Source organism: Micromys minutus, assembly GCF_963924665.1.
Source record: "Micromys minutus genome assembly, chromosome: 19".
In the NCBI taxonomy this organism is placed as follows: Eukaryota; Metazoa; Chordata; class Mammalia; order Rodentia; family Muridae; genus Micromys; species Micromys minutus.
The window spans coordinates 6,763,405-6,780,958 of NC_137954.1; positions in this window are offsets into that span (position 1 = coordinate 6,763,405).

A 17,554-nucleotide genomic window follows, 5' to 3' on the forward strand; every position below is an offset into this window, starting at 1 on the left:
GATAGATAGATAGATAGATGATTGATAGATAGATAGATGATAGATAGATAGATAGATAGATAGATGATAGATAGATAGATAGATAGATAGATAGATAGATAGATAGATGATAGATAGATGATAGATAGATAAACAGACAGACAGACAGATAGATAGACGATACTATTTACTAGATATACATCAGGTCATCAGTGAGAGTATAGATAAACATGATAACGTCTTGTGCCTTCCTACAGTTATACTGAACCAGGATTAAACACTGCCATAAAACTGGAATGCAGTGAGATGCAGATGTGCTCACCTCCAGTGCACCTGAGCACACTACAAGAAACCCAGCTGAAACACCACCTGTCATTTCTCTGCAGTGAGATGCAGATGTGCTCACCTCCTGTGCACCTGAGCACATTACAAGAAACCCAGCTGAAACACCACCTGTCATTTCTCTGCAGTGAGATGCAGATGTGCTCAACTCCTGTGCACCTGAGCACACTACAAGAAACCCAGCTGAAACACCACCTGTCATTTCTCTGCAGTGAGATGCAGATGTGCTCACCTCCTGTGCACCTGAGCACATTACAAGAAACCCAGCTGAAACACCACCTGTCATTTCTCTGCAGTGAGATGCAGATGTGCTCACCTCCTGTGCACCTGAGAACACTACAAGAAACCCAGCTGAAACACCACCTGTCATTTCTCTGCAGTGAGATGCAGATGTGCTCAACTCCTGTGCACCTGAGCACACTACAAGAAACCCAGCTGAAACACCACCTGTCATTTCTCTGCAGTGAGATGCAGATGTGCTCACCTCCTGTGCACCTGAGCACATTACAAGAAACCCAGCTGAAACACCACCTGTCATTTCTCTGCAGTGAGATGCAGATGTGCTCACCTCCTGTGCACCTGAGAACACTACAAGAAACCCAGCTGAAACACCACCTGTCATTTCTCTGCAGTGAGATGCAGATGTGCTCACTTCCTGTGCACCTGAGCACACTACAAGAAACCCAGCTGAAACACCACCTGTCATTTCTCTGCAGTGAGATGCAGATGTGCTCACCTCCTGTGCACCTGAGCACATTACAAGAAACCCAGCTGAAACACCACCTGTCATTTCTCTGCAGTGAGATGCAGATGTGCTCAACTCCTGTGCACCTGAGCACACTACAAGAAACCCAGCTGAAACACCACCTGTCATTTCTCTGCAGTGAGATGCAGATGTGCTCACCTCCTGTGCACCTGAGCACATTACAAGAAACCCAGCTGAAACACCACCTGTCATTTCTCTGCAGTGAGATGCAGATGTGCTCACTTCCTGTGCACCTGAGCACACTACAAGAAACCCAGCTGAAACACCACCTGTCATTTCTCTGCAGTGAGATGCAGATGTGCTCACCTCCTGTGCACCTGAGCACACTACAAGAAACCCAGCTGAAACACCACCTGTCATTTCTCTGCAGTGAGATGCAGATGTGCTCACTTCCTGTGCACCTGAGCACACTACAAGAAACCCAGCTGAAACACCACCTGTCATTTCTCTGCAGTGAGATGCAGATGTGCTCACTTCCTGTGCACCTGAGCACACTACAAGAAACCCAGCTGAAACACCACCTGTCATTTCTCTGCAGTGAGATGCAGATGTGCTCACTTCCTGTGCACCTGAGCACACTACAAGAAACCCAGCTGAAACACCACCTGTCATTTCTCTGCAGTGAGATGCAGATGTGCTCACTTCCTGTGCACCTGAGCACACTACAAGAAACCCAGATGAAACACCACCTGTCATTTCTCACGAAGAACCATGACCCGTCCTACTCAAAGTGTGGTTCTCAGCCCACAGTCAGCAAGAGGCCACAACCCAGAGCTGCTGTCCCTCAGAAGTGACACTCAGGGCTCTGGGTCTGGAGAGTCTCATCTTTCACCTTTCCTGCCCTGTCTTTCACTAATGTGGTTTCTGCCCACTTTTAAATGAAAACATTTAAGTCTGCTACAGTTGTTTCTAGACTTAAAAATGCTACTAGATCGTATCTAATGTCACTTTTATGACCCCAACATGTGCATTCTTTATTTTCACTGTGCCTAGGACACTATAGTGCTCACAAGCAGCAAACGCTTGGCCCTTCACCAACCCTAAAAGTAAGCTTTAGAGTCTCGGTGCATGGATAAGGCCTCAGAAAGACATGTCAGAGACATGTCTAGTATAGCCCTTCTCCCTCCCATTAGATCAAGTATCGACCTCAGGGTAAATGAGGGACCTTTGAAGGAAATGATCAGCCCAAATCCTTTTCACTAGATCTCAACTATCTTATAATCCTGGTAATCAAAACCACCTTCAAAGCCACATCAATCACAAGAGCAAAGCCTTTGATAGTGATTTATTAGTGTCATCTTTAGCTTTATAAAAGTACAATTTCCTCAGGAACTCTGCTGTAGGGACTTGGTTTCCAACTGGAGGGCCCGTGTGTGCAGAACAAATGCTGAGGCCATTTGCCACTGGGAACAACAGAGATTCAGGGACACAGGCCAGGTACACAGGAGAGACAGGAACCAATCACTGACAAGACCACATATAATCACAGACAACAAGATGGCAAGAGGAAAGCGAAAGAACTCACCCAAGGATAACCAAGACAACCTGGCAACACCAGAACCCAGCTCTCCCATCACAACAAACAGCGGAATGCCAAACACTCCAGAAAAAGAAGACTCATCAGTTCACATTTGTCTCCTGCTTCTAGACTCAGGGCCTCTCACTGGGTGACTACTTCAAAATGCTCTAGTGGTTAAAGCCAGTCACTGGAAGAAGGGAACCCTTAATGTGAGCCCCACTTTGCAAATTGTCACCTTTGTAAATCCAGGCAAAAGCCACAATTTCTGGGTCCCAACTTCATGATGGTACCTATACTCTTGTCATTGCATCTTTGGGGAAAAAATTGATAGATAAAAGAACACATGGAAACTTCCTAAACACAATGTGTGCCACTTAGTAAATCCTAAATAAATGTCTTCCACCTTTGCAGAACTTTGTGACTACTTATTTCCATAAGGCAAGTGTGGGGATGCAAATTAAGTTCATTATAAAATACTCAATTAAGTCCCCACAAATTCTTATTAAGAAGAAAAATGGCAGCATCCTTCTAATTACACTCCTGAAAGCAATGGGAACTACAAGATGAAGATAAAACACGTAAGCAATTTTTAGCTTCAAAGATAAGTTTTTTTCTTTGAAGTGAAAATGAGATAGTAATCTAACTTTCAAAAACCTTACCATTCTTTCATATACTTTTACTGCCCAACTTCCTGCTTTCTAGTCCAGCATCAGGGTGGTACAATAGAAAAAGCAAGGCCACCCCTGATACCTCCTGTACACACTGCTCTTGTGTATACTGTTAGATATGAAGCATCCCCCAAACATTTGCATGTTGAAGGCTTGGGTACCGATATTCAACCAGTGCATTAACCCACTGATGAATTCAAAGTTTGGCAGTACTTTAGAGATGGTTAAAATCTAGGATCTGTCCTCACTGACTTAAGTAGAGAGGCACACTAAGTTACATAGTGTTTGTTCCTGCTCCTCCTCCCTCCCCTCCCCGCCCCATCCTTCCTAGAACAGACACCAGATGAGAAGCTCCGACCATCATGACCTCTCCGTGACTTTCTGCTTTACTACATGTCTGTAACAACTGAACAAAGCAATAAATCTTCTAAAGCCGTGAAACCAAAATAAATCCCTCCTCCTTCAATTGGTACGCTCGGACGCTTGGTTAATCTGTCAAGGCAAAGAAAACCTAACACACACACACACACACACACACACACACACACACACACACACACACACACATATGGTAAAGAGTTGGGACTCAGCATCTCATCTGAAAAACGAATCACTATTTAGCTCACAGGAGTTTGTGTGTGTGTGTGTGTGTGTGTGTGTGTGTGTGTGTGTGTGGATGTGTGTGTGTGTAAATTATATAATTACTTTAAAATTTTTTTAACATTATTTTTTAAAGCATACGATGTTTCCAAATGATGTGCTAAGAAGCACTCAACATATATAATTACCATATTCATCGAATATTTTATGTAATTTTTCCTTATAAATTCAATAGCCCGGGGCGAGATTACTTGATTGTTTAAATCCAATCGTATGCAAAGATCATGAAACATGTAAAGACTGCAAACTGCAGAGTTCAAGTCCACACATAATTCTCATCATCCGTATGGAAATGGCATCGGGACCCTTTGCATTTCCCCAACATTGTCATCACTGACCTCCAAACTCTGAGGCGGTTATTGATTGACATGTGCAGCCTCAGTGTTTGGATCCCTGGAAACACAAGCGTTCTTCCTAGCAAGAGAAAAGCCTGAGAAGCAGTGACCCTCACACTGGCTCTGGAAAATATGGGGTGAGGTGCTTAGAAGCAAGGGGCCTCGGTGTCTTGTAAGAGCAGTGAAAACTGCTTCTCTGTGGTTGGGTCTTGGTACCTACAGCATTTTGATATGCGCTGGTAACTCTAATATACAGTACAGCCTGAGAATCACAGGTATTACAGAACATATGAGAAACAAAGAAAAAATCCTGGAAAGAAGACTTTGGCCACTTGGTGGAAGCTGTCTGATGTCACAGACATAACATGGCTGAGAAAGGAAGAAAAGGACACAGTTCTACCTTACCGTTTTAGGTAAGAGTCCCCCACAGGCTCTTGGTTTTGGACACTTGGTCCCCAGCTGCTGATGCTGCTTGGGATGTTGTACCACCATCGGGAGGTGGGACCAGGCTAGAGGAAGCAGATGGCTGGGGAGTGGGTCTGGGGTCTACAGCCCACACTACTTCCCACACACAAAGCCTCCTCATTGTTCTGCTGATGTGACCTGCAGTCACTGTGCCTTCCCCCAATGATGGACGACATCTTTTCCAAAATAAATCCTCCTTTTGCCTTAAGCTGCTCCCTGTCAGGTATTTTGGTCACAGCAACAATAAAAGTGACTACCACATCATAATTAGCAAATGGAAGTCACACTTACACAAGAGTTTGTTGCCTATGTTGATGGAAGACATTTCTGGTGTCAGAATGAATGGAATTCTAGAACATAGTAGAGATTCCTACAGTATTACGGTAATCTTTAGACAAGAGGTAGGAATAGGGAACAAAAACTTGACCTACTGCGGACGTCCTTCTCCCCTTCTTTTCTAAGGCCCTCGGGTCTCTCTTGAGTCATGCCCACCTATACTGCAAGCCAGGGCCACCAAAGAAGCAGAAGACCAAGGCTACCTCTAAAAGCCCCGCTTACTTCTTCAGAGCAGTTCAGGACTCCTTGCAAAATGGATGGTACACATGGGGAAACAGAAGTAAGTACCACTCTGTGAGCAGCCAGCAGAAAAATTGCTTTGGTTCAGAAACTTGGAGCAAAGTGTGACACATAAACCCCCAAACAGCAACCGACCCAGCAACTACCCAGCAGCTTGCAAGCCCAGTACAAACAGCTGTGTAACTGAAGGCCATTGGTGGAGCCCATTAGTTGTAATCTTACAACCAACCAGGTATCACGGTATCCAGAAGACCAAATAACAAAGCAGACTTTTAACCTGGGATTGAGTCATGATGCACCCATTTCTAGAGGATATGCCGCATTAGAAATGGCTTCCTATTCTGTTGGCACTCGGGCACCTAGGGTCCCACATCTTTCTCTTCCTCACCAGGGAAGATTCATTCTTAGACTTGGTGGTTCCTCATGACATTAACTTATGTGTGCTTGGGGCTGAGAGAAACAATGCAGACTCGTTACCCAAAAATTGGTCAGCAAAATTCCATGAGCTAAGGACCTTAGACGGGAGACAGACGGGAGACAGACAATAAAGTAGAAAGCTGTCAGGTCACCCATGTCCCCTTCTTTGCGTCCTGATGTGAACTGTTCTGTCCTCCCTCACCACCTTTGAAAATCTGAGCCCACATAAACCTTTGCTTTCTTCTGTGTTTCTGTGTGGCACGTTGGTGACCTTACAAGGTAAGTAACGCAAGTGTTAACAATATGCGTGTTGTACAACAGGCCTCACAAAAGTGAACCTCCCCACTCACTGGACAGTTCCTTTCCATCCCTGGCAAACCCCCTTCCTGTTTCTAGGAATTCTGAGTGCTTGAAAATAACAGCATTAGTATTCAGAATGTGAAGAAATCTCAGCACAGACAAAAAAAAAAAAAGCCCATAAGAAAACAGTTATGGGGAGAAGGAAGGTTAAGAGCTGAATGTTGTCAGAACCAAATTAACAAACAAAACAGAATAAAAAAAGATGGAACATCCATGAAGATGTTCTGTTTATTTACAAAGGAAAAAACCTCTCCCCAGCTACCCCTGTGTTTGCCTGTATTTACTACCTATGTACATACGTGTGTCCTGTATGTGCAAGCAGGTTTGGAGATGAGAGGCAACAAACTAGCAGCACAGAATACTGAAGATGCACAGAGAAGCCAAATGATGACAGGCTTTCACGGGACACGAAGACTCAACCGTAACGGGAGATTCAAGCCGGAAGCTCTGTTCTAGGTGTGCTGGTAATGTCTGTCTGCATTGGGGGCGGGGAGGCAGCACTGGACACTGGCCAGTGTGAGTGCTGAAGACACTGAGGAGCTGTGGTTGCTGAGGAGAAAGCACCAGCATGTCTCACAGACTGCAAGGACATGCTAAGAGGGGAAGATTCCAGAACAACTTCCCATTTTCTGGCACCACAAAATAAAGAACACAAGAGGGAGGAAAATGATGAGTCTCACGTTGGGATCTATGGTGAAACCTTAACAGCAGAGGTTTCCAGAAAGGCTTAGAGAGGGAACGGGGGTGGAGGGATCATCCAAAGCTGACATCCTGGACAGAAGACGGGATAAAGAACAAAGGAGGGACATGGAGAGTCTGTAACTGATAGGAAACAGCCTTTTTTCTCTTTGTTCTGATGACTAAGAGGAAGACGAGGGTAGGACTGACAGCTCTCGGAGCCTGGCTCTCTCTACTCCCAAGGTGACAGCCTGCTGCTGTGTTCTCTCACAGGAGAGTGGAAAATAAGAGAGAAAGGAGCCCAAGGCAGTTCTCTCCGGCCCCTTCATGACATCATCTGTAAATAAAGTCCTCCTAAAAGCTACATTTCCTCATACTGTCATGTGGAAATTAGCTTGTAACAGGTGACTTCGGGGGAGACGAGATCATAGCCAAGATTGTCACAGAACACAATTGACTAAGGGAGATGTGCTTATAAAAGTGAATGGGGAAAACGATAATAGTAAAATATGGGAATGACATCATTATAAAAGTCAGGGTTTAAAGAGTAATTAAAATAAAAATGAGAAGGTTAGCAGCACTGGACATGCCAGTGTGGAGGGGAAAGCCCATGAGACCTCAACCCTACCCAATGAAGCACAAGTCACAAAGGATTGCTGAGTGTGGGAAAAATAGTCTTCCCCAGGGAAGAACACACTAACTGGTGATCCAATAACAAATACTCAGCTCTTAAAACATACATACAAGTAACATTATATGGACTGAGCAGTTTATTCAGATATTTAAGAAAACACATACACATGCAACAACAATTAATGAAAAGAGAGGCCATGAAATTAAAAGAGAGCAAGAGAGGTTTATGGAAAGGTTTAGAGGGAAGAAAGGGACAGAGAAATGTTGCAATTATATTAATCTTAAAAATAATTAAAAGAATGAGTCCTAAGAAGAAGCAATGATCAAAGATATAGAATAAAACAATAGTTAGATAACCAAGAATGGGAGGCATAGATGTGGGTTATCTCACAGAGTGCTTGCCTCGGTGTGACTTGTATCTCTAAATCCCAGGACTTGGGAAGTGAGAGAAGGGTCATCCTAACTAAGGGTTTCATGAACCCACCCTAAAATGAAATAATAAGAAGGAGATATAGAGAAACATTCTAAACACAGGAGGCAGACCCTCAGAAGACCACCCCACCCCCCTCTCAGCAATATCAAGAGAGCAAATGTAATTTCCACACTACAACACACAGGCACAGTGCTGGAAACATGCCATTCAATATGATTGTGTGGATTCCATAAAGGGCCTGAAAGTACTGTAGATTCTGATGTAGGCGCTATAGAATAATCCCTCCATCCCAGGACAGGCTCTTTTAGTCCAAGCCGAAGATCCTACTTAGGGGAAACGTACTAGCAGTGTGACTGAGCCGGAGGGCGAGAAGTAGTTACAGGCAACCTAAGAAAGTCCAGCAAGAGGCCTGCGGACAGGACAGAATTCTCTCACTCCCCGGAAGCTCCCTGTGGAACCTTATGCACAGTTCCTAACCTTAGCGTTGGCTTGTGGGGCTGACAGGCCATTATCTCACCCATGGTGAGAAAGCACCATGGGTGGCCAAGCCCTGTGTCTTCAGATGGTCACACTCTGAAGATATAAGTCCTCCTGGCTGAGGGCAAAACCAACAGTTCTGGAAAATCCTTCAGCCGGTGGCTTCTGCCAGCATGACACAACTTGAATATGCTCAACAGGGAAATAAAGCAGGGGCCCTGAGCATGGTCTGCACACCCAGGGTGCGGGGACAGCCCCTGGGAAGGGCAGAGATGAGACAAACAACATGAAAGATGTGGCACCCGTATTGATTACTGCCGACTATTTTTAGGAAGGCTTGGTGACTGAAATGCTATTTAAACTTGGTGGGAAAGGCGAGGAGGAAGCATCCAAGGAACGGTTAAACCTGGAGAGAAAACATCTATGTCCATCTCTTACCTACCTGATTCCAAGTAGAGAACTGTATAGAGCCTTCACCCCTCTCATTGCTGTCAGGAAAGTAGGGCTGACATTAAATCCTCAAATAATCAACATCAACTCAAAAAAGGCCGTCTGTTTATTTCTAGGAAATTTTAAACATATCCAAGCATTGCTCATGAGCGTCTCATCCAATACAGATAGCAAGAGCTTGACTTGGATGGGGGACTTCCAAGCAATGAAGATGAGGTGCAAAAAGTACCCCAAGGTAGCTCACCATGCATTACCATATAGCTTATAGCCTTACATACAGAACAATGCCTTGCCGTGTGCCTAAGACAAAGACAAGGAACCAAGACAGAAAATCCAATCACCTCAAACTCATAGCCTGAGTTCACTGATCTTGATACTGACAGGAGATAATATTTACACATTAATGCATTAACTGGGCGGTATTTAGGAACAGTACCAAAGACATTGATCAAAAAACGCACCAGTTTTAACAGGAGCCCTCATGGGCTTTAGGATATTTTATACTCAAATCAGCTTCCTAGGCAAATTAATAAACTTACTTTAAATAATAATGAAAGCAAGTATGATGATATATGCCTATGACCCCATGAAAAATAAGACATAGAGGCAGGAAGATTGCAAGTTCTAGCCCAGCCTAGGATATATAGAGTCAAGCCTGTTTTAGTTAGGGTTGCCATTTCTGTGATAAAACACCATGACCAAAGAGCAGATTGGAGAGGGAAGGGTTTATTTGGCTTATGCTTGCACACGTTAGACCTCCATCAACCGAAATCAGGACAGCAACTCAAGCAGGGCGGGAACCCAGAGGCGGGAGCTGATGCAGAGGCCATGGAGGAGTGCTGCTTACTGGCCTGTTCCCCATGGCTTTCTCAGCCTGCTTCTTATAGAACACAGAACCACCAGTCCAGGAAGGCACCATCCACAATGGACTGGGCCCTCCCACATCATCACTAAGAAAATGCCCCATGTGCTTGACTGTAGCCCAATCTTCAGAAGTAATTTCTTACCTGAGGCGTGCTTCCTTTAGAAACTTGTGTCAAGTTGATACAAAAGCGCCCAGCACAAGGCCAGTCAATGGTGTAGAGTGAAACCTTATCTCATTAAAAACAAACATAAATCAGCCACACCCCAACGCCCAGCCCGTGTTGGAGTCACACCCAAATGCTAACCTGCTTAGTGAGTATCCTCATACTCTGACATCTCTGCCCCCAATTCCATGCCCAGCTAGAGTCACACATGGGCTCATCAGGTGAGTTACCCGGGACCTTTACCCATCCTAGTCATCCCTTCATGCCCAGGCTCACCCAGGAGTCACACCGGGTAAGCTGCTCCAGATCTATTCCCTGAACCCCTCCGTGCCCAGACCCAGCTGGAAGTCCTACTTGCCATCACTCATCAGTGAGTCCAGCTACTCAGCACTCACAAGTCAATACATGTAATAGATCATAAAGACCTAAAGACAACAGATATCCATCATCTCAACAGATGCAGAAAGGCCTTTGACAAAGCCTAACATGCCTTCAAGATAAAAGTCCAGGACTGGAGGGGACATACCTCAGCACAATAAAGCTGTATAAGACAAATGCACTCCAACATCACCCTAAAAGGAGAAACACTCGAAGCAACCATATAGATGATCTGGAATGAGGCAGGGTTATTCAATAAGGTGCTTGAAGATATCGCAGTGTCAATAAGAGAAAAGAAGGAATTTAAAGGGATCCAAATAAGGAAAGAAGTCAAATTCTCCCTGTTTGCAGATGATATGATTATACGTAAGAGATCCCCAAAATTCCGCCAGAAAACATCCAGAAATAATCAACATTTTCATCAAAGTAAGAGGATACAGATTCAGCTTAAACAAACAAACAAAAACAAAACTTTGGGCTGGAGAGGTGGCTCAGAGGTTAAGCGCACTGACTGCTCTTCCAGAGGTCCTGAGTTCAATTCCCAGCAACCACATGGTGGCTCACAATTATCTGTAATGAGATCTGATGCCCTCTTCTGGTGTGTCTGAGGACAGCTACACTGTACTTATATATAATAAATAATTAAATCTTAAAAAAAATACTGTTGAGTGGGAAATGTTGGCTGAGAGTAGGAGTGTCGCAAATGGAACACACAAAGTGACAGTATCTCAGCGAGGCAGTTTTTGCACAAAGTGTGCTCCAGAACATAAACCAAGGTGGCAACACACTGGGCCAGCACGGTGTCTGTCTTTTAAACCAACAAAGATGGTGACTGTGTCTCATCCCAGGGGTAGTAGCTTCACGTCAAAATCTGGCATGACTGGCTAATCGGCACAGCAAGAGAGGGAGGAAGACTGAAGGGTATGGATCCTTGTGAGGCTCGCTACCATTGATCTAAAGGAAAATAAAATTTCACACTACTAAAGCAATTTATACATTCAACACAATCAAGATGCCAATCAAATTCATCACAGAAATAGAAAATCAAACACACACATACCACACACACTCACACATACACACACCACACATACACACACTCACACATACACACCACACATACACACACTCACACATACACACACTCACAAATACACACCACAATTACACACACTTACACATACACACCACACATACACACTCACACACACACACTACACGCACACATCCTAAAATACATATGGAAACACAAAGCCCTTGGAAAGACAAAGCAATCCTGAGCAGAAAGAATACCACCAGTGGAACTGCTGAACCAGATTTCTGTTTATAGTACAGAACTGTCATAATACAAACAGTATGCTACTGGCACAAAAGCAGATGCATAGATCAACAGAACAGAATAAACGTCTTGTATTTAAGCACGAGGAATTATTGACATTAATATTCAACAAAGACACCCAAAATACACAGTGGATGAAAGACAGCATCTTGAACAAATGGTGCTGGGAAAACTGAGTGTTCATATAGAAAACAATGAAATTCTTCCTTCCTTCCTTCCTTCCTTCCTTCCTTCCTTCCTTCCTTGCTTGCTTGCTTGCTTCCTTCCTTCCTGCGGTGAATATATATCACACTACAGAAACATCAACTCCAAATGGATCAAAGACATCATATGAGACCTGAAACACTGAAGCTTCTGGAGCAGAACATAGGTAGCACCCTAAAGAACACAGGTGCAGTAAAAGAAAATTCCTGAATATGACCTCATTCACTCAGGATCTAAGACCAACACTTGACAGTGGAAGCGAAGCTACAAAAGCTTCTGTACAGCAAATTAAACAGTCAAATGAAGAGGAAGCCCACAGAGTGGGAGGGCCTCGCTGCCATTCTATAAACCAGTAATACCCAGAATAGACAATCTAGAAAACTATTGACCAGATCAAAACACGGGCTATGGTCCGAACAGAATTCTCAAAAGAATCACAGATAGCTGAAAAATATCTTTTGAAAGTGTTTATCAACCTTAGCAGTTAGAGAAATGTAAAGCAAAACCTCTTTGAGATTACGTCTTATCCCAGTCAGAATGGCTAAGACCAGTGGATTGTAACCTCCCGAATGCTGCTCTGTAATACAATTCATCCGGCTGTGGTGACCCTCCAACCATACGATTATTTTCATTCCTACTTTATAACTGTACACGGTTAAAAATAACTGTGTAATTCCGCTACTGTTAAGAATCATAACATAAATAGTTGTGTTTTCAGATGGTCCAAGGTGACCCCTGTGAAAGAGTCACTGAACCCCAAAGAGAACACAACCCACTGACTAACTAAACACAAATGCTGGCAAGACTTTGGGGGAAAGGAGGATACTCATTCACCGTTGGTGGGATCGAAGCTAGCCACTACGAAAATCAATGTAGAGAATTCTCAAAAAGCCAAAAATAGACCTACTTCTATGGAAATCAATGTGGAGACTTCTCCAAAAGCAAAAATGAGATCTATCCAGCTACGCCAGTCCTTGGCACAAACCCAAAGGCCTCGACAGCCTTCCCCAGGGATACGTGCTCCACCATGTCCACTTCTGCTTTACTCAAAATATCTAGGAAACGAAGCAGCGTACATGTCTCTCGCCTGATGAATGGATAACAAAAATTTCAATAGACAGACACAATTGAATTCTTTTCAGATGTAAAGAGGAATGAAATCATGAAACTTGCAGATCTGTGGAGAACTCTATAAAATATAACACCGAGTGAGGTCACAAACACCCAGAAAAACAAATGACACATAATCTGTCTTATCTGTGGATCCCGGCCCCCTCCAAACCTTTAGATACACGTATATATAGATTTTGGATATATGTGTATGTATATATGCTTGTTTGTATATGTTAATATTAATCATTGAAAAGGTTATGAATTAAAAGATGACATGACGGTTGGCAAGGAAGAGTTAAGGCTAGAAATGATTAAACACGGCATATTCACACACGAAATTCTCAAAAATAATCTTAGATTTGCATTAAAATGAATGAAACGGGCGTTAAAATGAACTATCGAGGTAGCTTTAAAAATCACTACTTTTTTTTAAAAATCCCATTGATGATCTTTCCTTTTAACTCTTTCTCTTTCAGTTTCTTGAGACAAAGTCTCTCTGCAATCCAGGCTGACCTCAAATTCATGACCATCTTCCTGTACGTCTTTCAGCACCGTGATGACAGAGGTGAGTCCCCTGTCACAGGCTTCCTTTGTAAGGTGAGAAAGTATATGTGCACATTCTACCACTGTCCCGTCGATGATGCTTACTGTCACACTGAGCAGCGACGCCTGCCTAAGAGGCAGGATGATCACATTCCCTGCGGAGCCTCTCGCCATCCCTGTCCTCTAAGGTGCAAGAAATAGGACTGCAATCTTCATAGACTCGGAACATCAAAATGTCTCCTCTCTTACAATAAAAACCAGCAAGAGTTAAGGTGTGTCAGACTGTTGTTCTTACAAACATCTCCACCCACATATGAAATAGCTTAAAAAGAAGTCAAGAACAGGAAACCTCCCAAGCACATACAATAAACAGAGGTTCTATTTCCTTTCTCATGTTTTTTCTGAATTAACTAACACAATGGCAGCTATTTTTGTTGCCTTTACAACAATCAGGGGAAATTATTAAAGTAATAGTATAGAAGAATATTTAATGACATAGAAGAAATGTTTATTCTGCTACATGTGATATAAAGTATACGTCCAAACGACACACCTGTCAATCAAATTCCTTCCCACCCTATCCCCTCACCCTCTATAAAAAACCAGCAGCAGCTACAAAACCCTAGGGAAAGAAAGGGCAAAATTAACTCTTCTGAATTATTAATGTCAAGTGGTTAGGCTCCTGATTGTTTTTCCTATTACCTTGCAAATTTTTCCTAAATTGATTATGACTTTTAGAGTCAAAATAGCATCCAACCTCAGCTAGAGTATTTTAAAACTAAGTGGGACGGTTCCTTGGAATACATAGGACTCCGTTAAATATACAAAGTGAACATTTATTAAACACTAACTTAAAAAGCATTCGGGTGCTTGGAGAGAGAAAACTCTCCACGGGAGATGCCAAGCATGGCAGCAATAGGGAGGCAGAGAGAAAGATCCTGGGGTTCTCTAAGCTGCCAGCCTAGTCTGACTGGGGAAGCAAAGCTCTCAATGACAGACCCTGTTTCAAAAAACAAGGTGTGGTGATAACATGGCTCATAAATAAAGGTGTTTGCCACCAAGCCTGACCACTCGAGCTTCCTCCCCGGGTCCCACATGAAGAAGGAGAGAAGTAACCCTACAAGTTGTCTTCTGACTGGCACATGAACACATGCACATACATATTAATAAATATAAATAATTTAGACAGTTAACAAAAAAAAAAGGTAGATAGCTCCTGAAGAATGATATTCGAGGTTCACACACATGTACACACACACACACAAACCTGTAGATATACATATATACATATTTATATGTTCAACTGTATTCATATATTCAGTGAAGGGTAAAATGTTACCTTTAGGCTATATTGCATTAAAATTTACATATTAATTCAAGTAAGGAAGATTTATATCAATACAAGTAAAAGAACTTGTCTGCTCTTCTAGTAATTGCAAACCCTTCTCATAAAGTACATTCACACAAGGATACAATCTAAACATGAAATTACAGATTCAGCCAAGTCCCTGGGCTTGGTTTGTTTTGTTGCCTAAAGGCAGCATGAAGCAGTAATTAGAAGGCCTCTAAGAGGAGACAAAACACACTTTCTGAAGTGTGCTTTGTTTTTATGCTATGGGCAAGCATCAGAAGGTTTTCCCAGGACTGAAAGAGGCAGCTGTTCCCACCCTATCACAGTAAGCCTATGATTTCCCATAACACATACCACTTTTCTCCCAAGATCCTCCAAACTATTTATTCCCAGAGACAGTGGAATTCTGTCCTGTGCTAGAGGACACAGCTAAATTCCAAAGGGACTAATGAGTGACCATAAAAAAAATATCTGAAGGACCCACGGCACAAATCCACACTAAAATAGCAGTCTCGGTGGATAAAGCCCTTCAAATCCTGCCCTCCACCCATTACAAACTCCCAAAACCAACCAGGCCTGCAGTGTGAAAGGGGGAACACGGAGCTGGTTTCCAATGCTTTCCTCAGACAAGGTCGAGATAGGGCCACCGACCTTTCGTCCTCTACTCCCCGGATGACACTTCAGCCTTCCACAGTGAAGAATACAAAGAGAGCGGAGCCAAGAAGCCAAGCGAAATGCAATTATTGATCAATGACCAAGGAATGTCAAGTTTTCACCTCAGGGGTGAAAGGAACTTTTGGAGCCAATGCTGTGTGATCTTTTGTCCAGTTCTTCCCCCACTACAACTGTGGTAAAGCAAGAGAAGTCAGTGTTGGGGTTCTATAAACCCCACCCCACAGTTACCTGGCAATGGCCAGGTGTGCTCTGCCCCAGTTACCTGGCACTATAAAGGGGGCTGCTTGCCCCTCCTCTCCCTCTTGGCTTCTTGTGCACTCCTGCTCTCTTGGTCTCTCGCTCTTACTCCTCCCCCCTCCTCTCCTCTCCCCATTCCCTCTCCAGGTGCTCATGGCTGGTTTCTACCTTCTATCTCTCTCTGTCTCTGTCTCTCTGTCTCTCTGTCTCTCTCTCTCTCTCTCTCTCTCTCTCTCTCTCTCTCTCTCTCTCTCTCTCTCTCTATCTATCTCTCTACCTAACCTTTAACTCCCCTCCCAATGCCCTGAGTAAAAATGGCTGGTCCTTCAGGGGGAAGGGCTTCCCAACATGCGTCCCCCAGAGGCATTCCTCTTCCCTCCAAGCCTCTCCGCACCTCCATGGAACATATCCTCCCCACTCTCTTCATCTTCTTCCTCACAGTCAGCAGCTCGACCCACACTCTGCCCCCAAAACAGACTTGGGGAGCAAATCTGCAAGCCACTTATGTAAAATGTAATAATATTATCTAAACTATTAAACTGCCCAATATATTCAATCACAGGCCAAAGGACTAGAAGAAGCAAGGGAGGATGGGTAATGACCCACATCAAGTACATTTCTCTTTCTAAAGTGCTTGAGTTAGATTGAACATGCTTTCGGATGACAAGAGATTCAGATACACAACTGACTACACAGAAGTTTCAGACCCCACAATTTAAAATACTGTTTCTATTTCCAAACTGTTCTCTTGTAAAATTCAGAGAAATTTCTAGAGATTGACGTCAGCGTCAGCGGTAGGAAGAAAAGGGCTGCGGCTTCTTTTATTCTTCTTGACATCTTTAATCTTGCACAGCACACCTTAGAAGTAGACAGAGAACCTGCTTCCTCAACAAAAACACTTCATTAAAACATCTGAATAGACTTGTTTTATTCACAAAACAACAAAGGCTTTTGGAGCCTGAGGTGTGGGGTGTGAACAAGCAAAGATGCAACAGTAACAAAGACCTTCGGCTACAAAACAAAGCAGACAAAAGCCTCCCTAAAGTCACAAGGGTGATAGGATAAAGTTGCCAGTGGGGGTGGGGTGTATAGCCATGATGATGCCATTAAAGCAAGTGCACTGAGGGTGTTTCAGAAGCCAGATTGTTTCTATTGAGATCACAATTAGGTGAAAAAATATGAGGGATGTTTCCACCCTCACAACCACCCCCACTAGACCTCCCTGGGGCCTCCAGTCTCTGGAGGGTTAGGTGTATCTAACCCCTCCCGAATACAAGATCATGTTCCCTCATACCCCTCCCTTTCCCAGGTCCTTCCCTCCAAACCCCATGGGATTGCTTTCTTCTCCCTCCCAAGTGGGACTGAGACATCCTCACCTGGACTCTTCAGTTTGTTGACCTTTTTGAGTTCTGTGTACTGTTGTCTTGAGTATTCTGTACTTTTCTGGTGGGGAGGGGGGTGAAATCCACTTATTAGTGAGTACATACCATGCATGTCTTTGGGGGACTAGTTACTTCACTCAGGATATTTTCTAGTGCTATCCATTTGCCTGCAAAACTCAGGATGTCCTCATTATTAATAGCTGAATAGTACTCCATTGGGTAAATGAACCACATTCTCTGTACCCATTCTTCTGTCATTCTGGGACATCTGGGTTGATTCCAGCTTCTGGCTATCACAAACAATGCCACTATAAACATAGTGGAATACATGCCCCTATGGAACGGTGGGACATCTTTTGGGTATATTCCCAAGAGTGCTATTGCTGCTAGGTCTTCAAGTAGATCTATTTCCAATTTTCTGAAGAACCTCCAGATTGATTGTACAAGTTTGCAATCCCACCAGCAATGGAGGCATGTTCCTCTTTCTCCACATTCTTGTCAACATGTGTTGTTACCTGAGGTTTTGATCTTAGCCATTCTGATTGG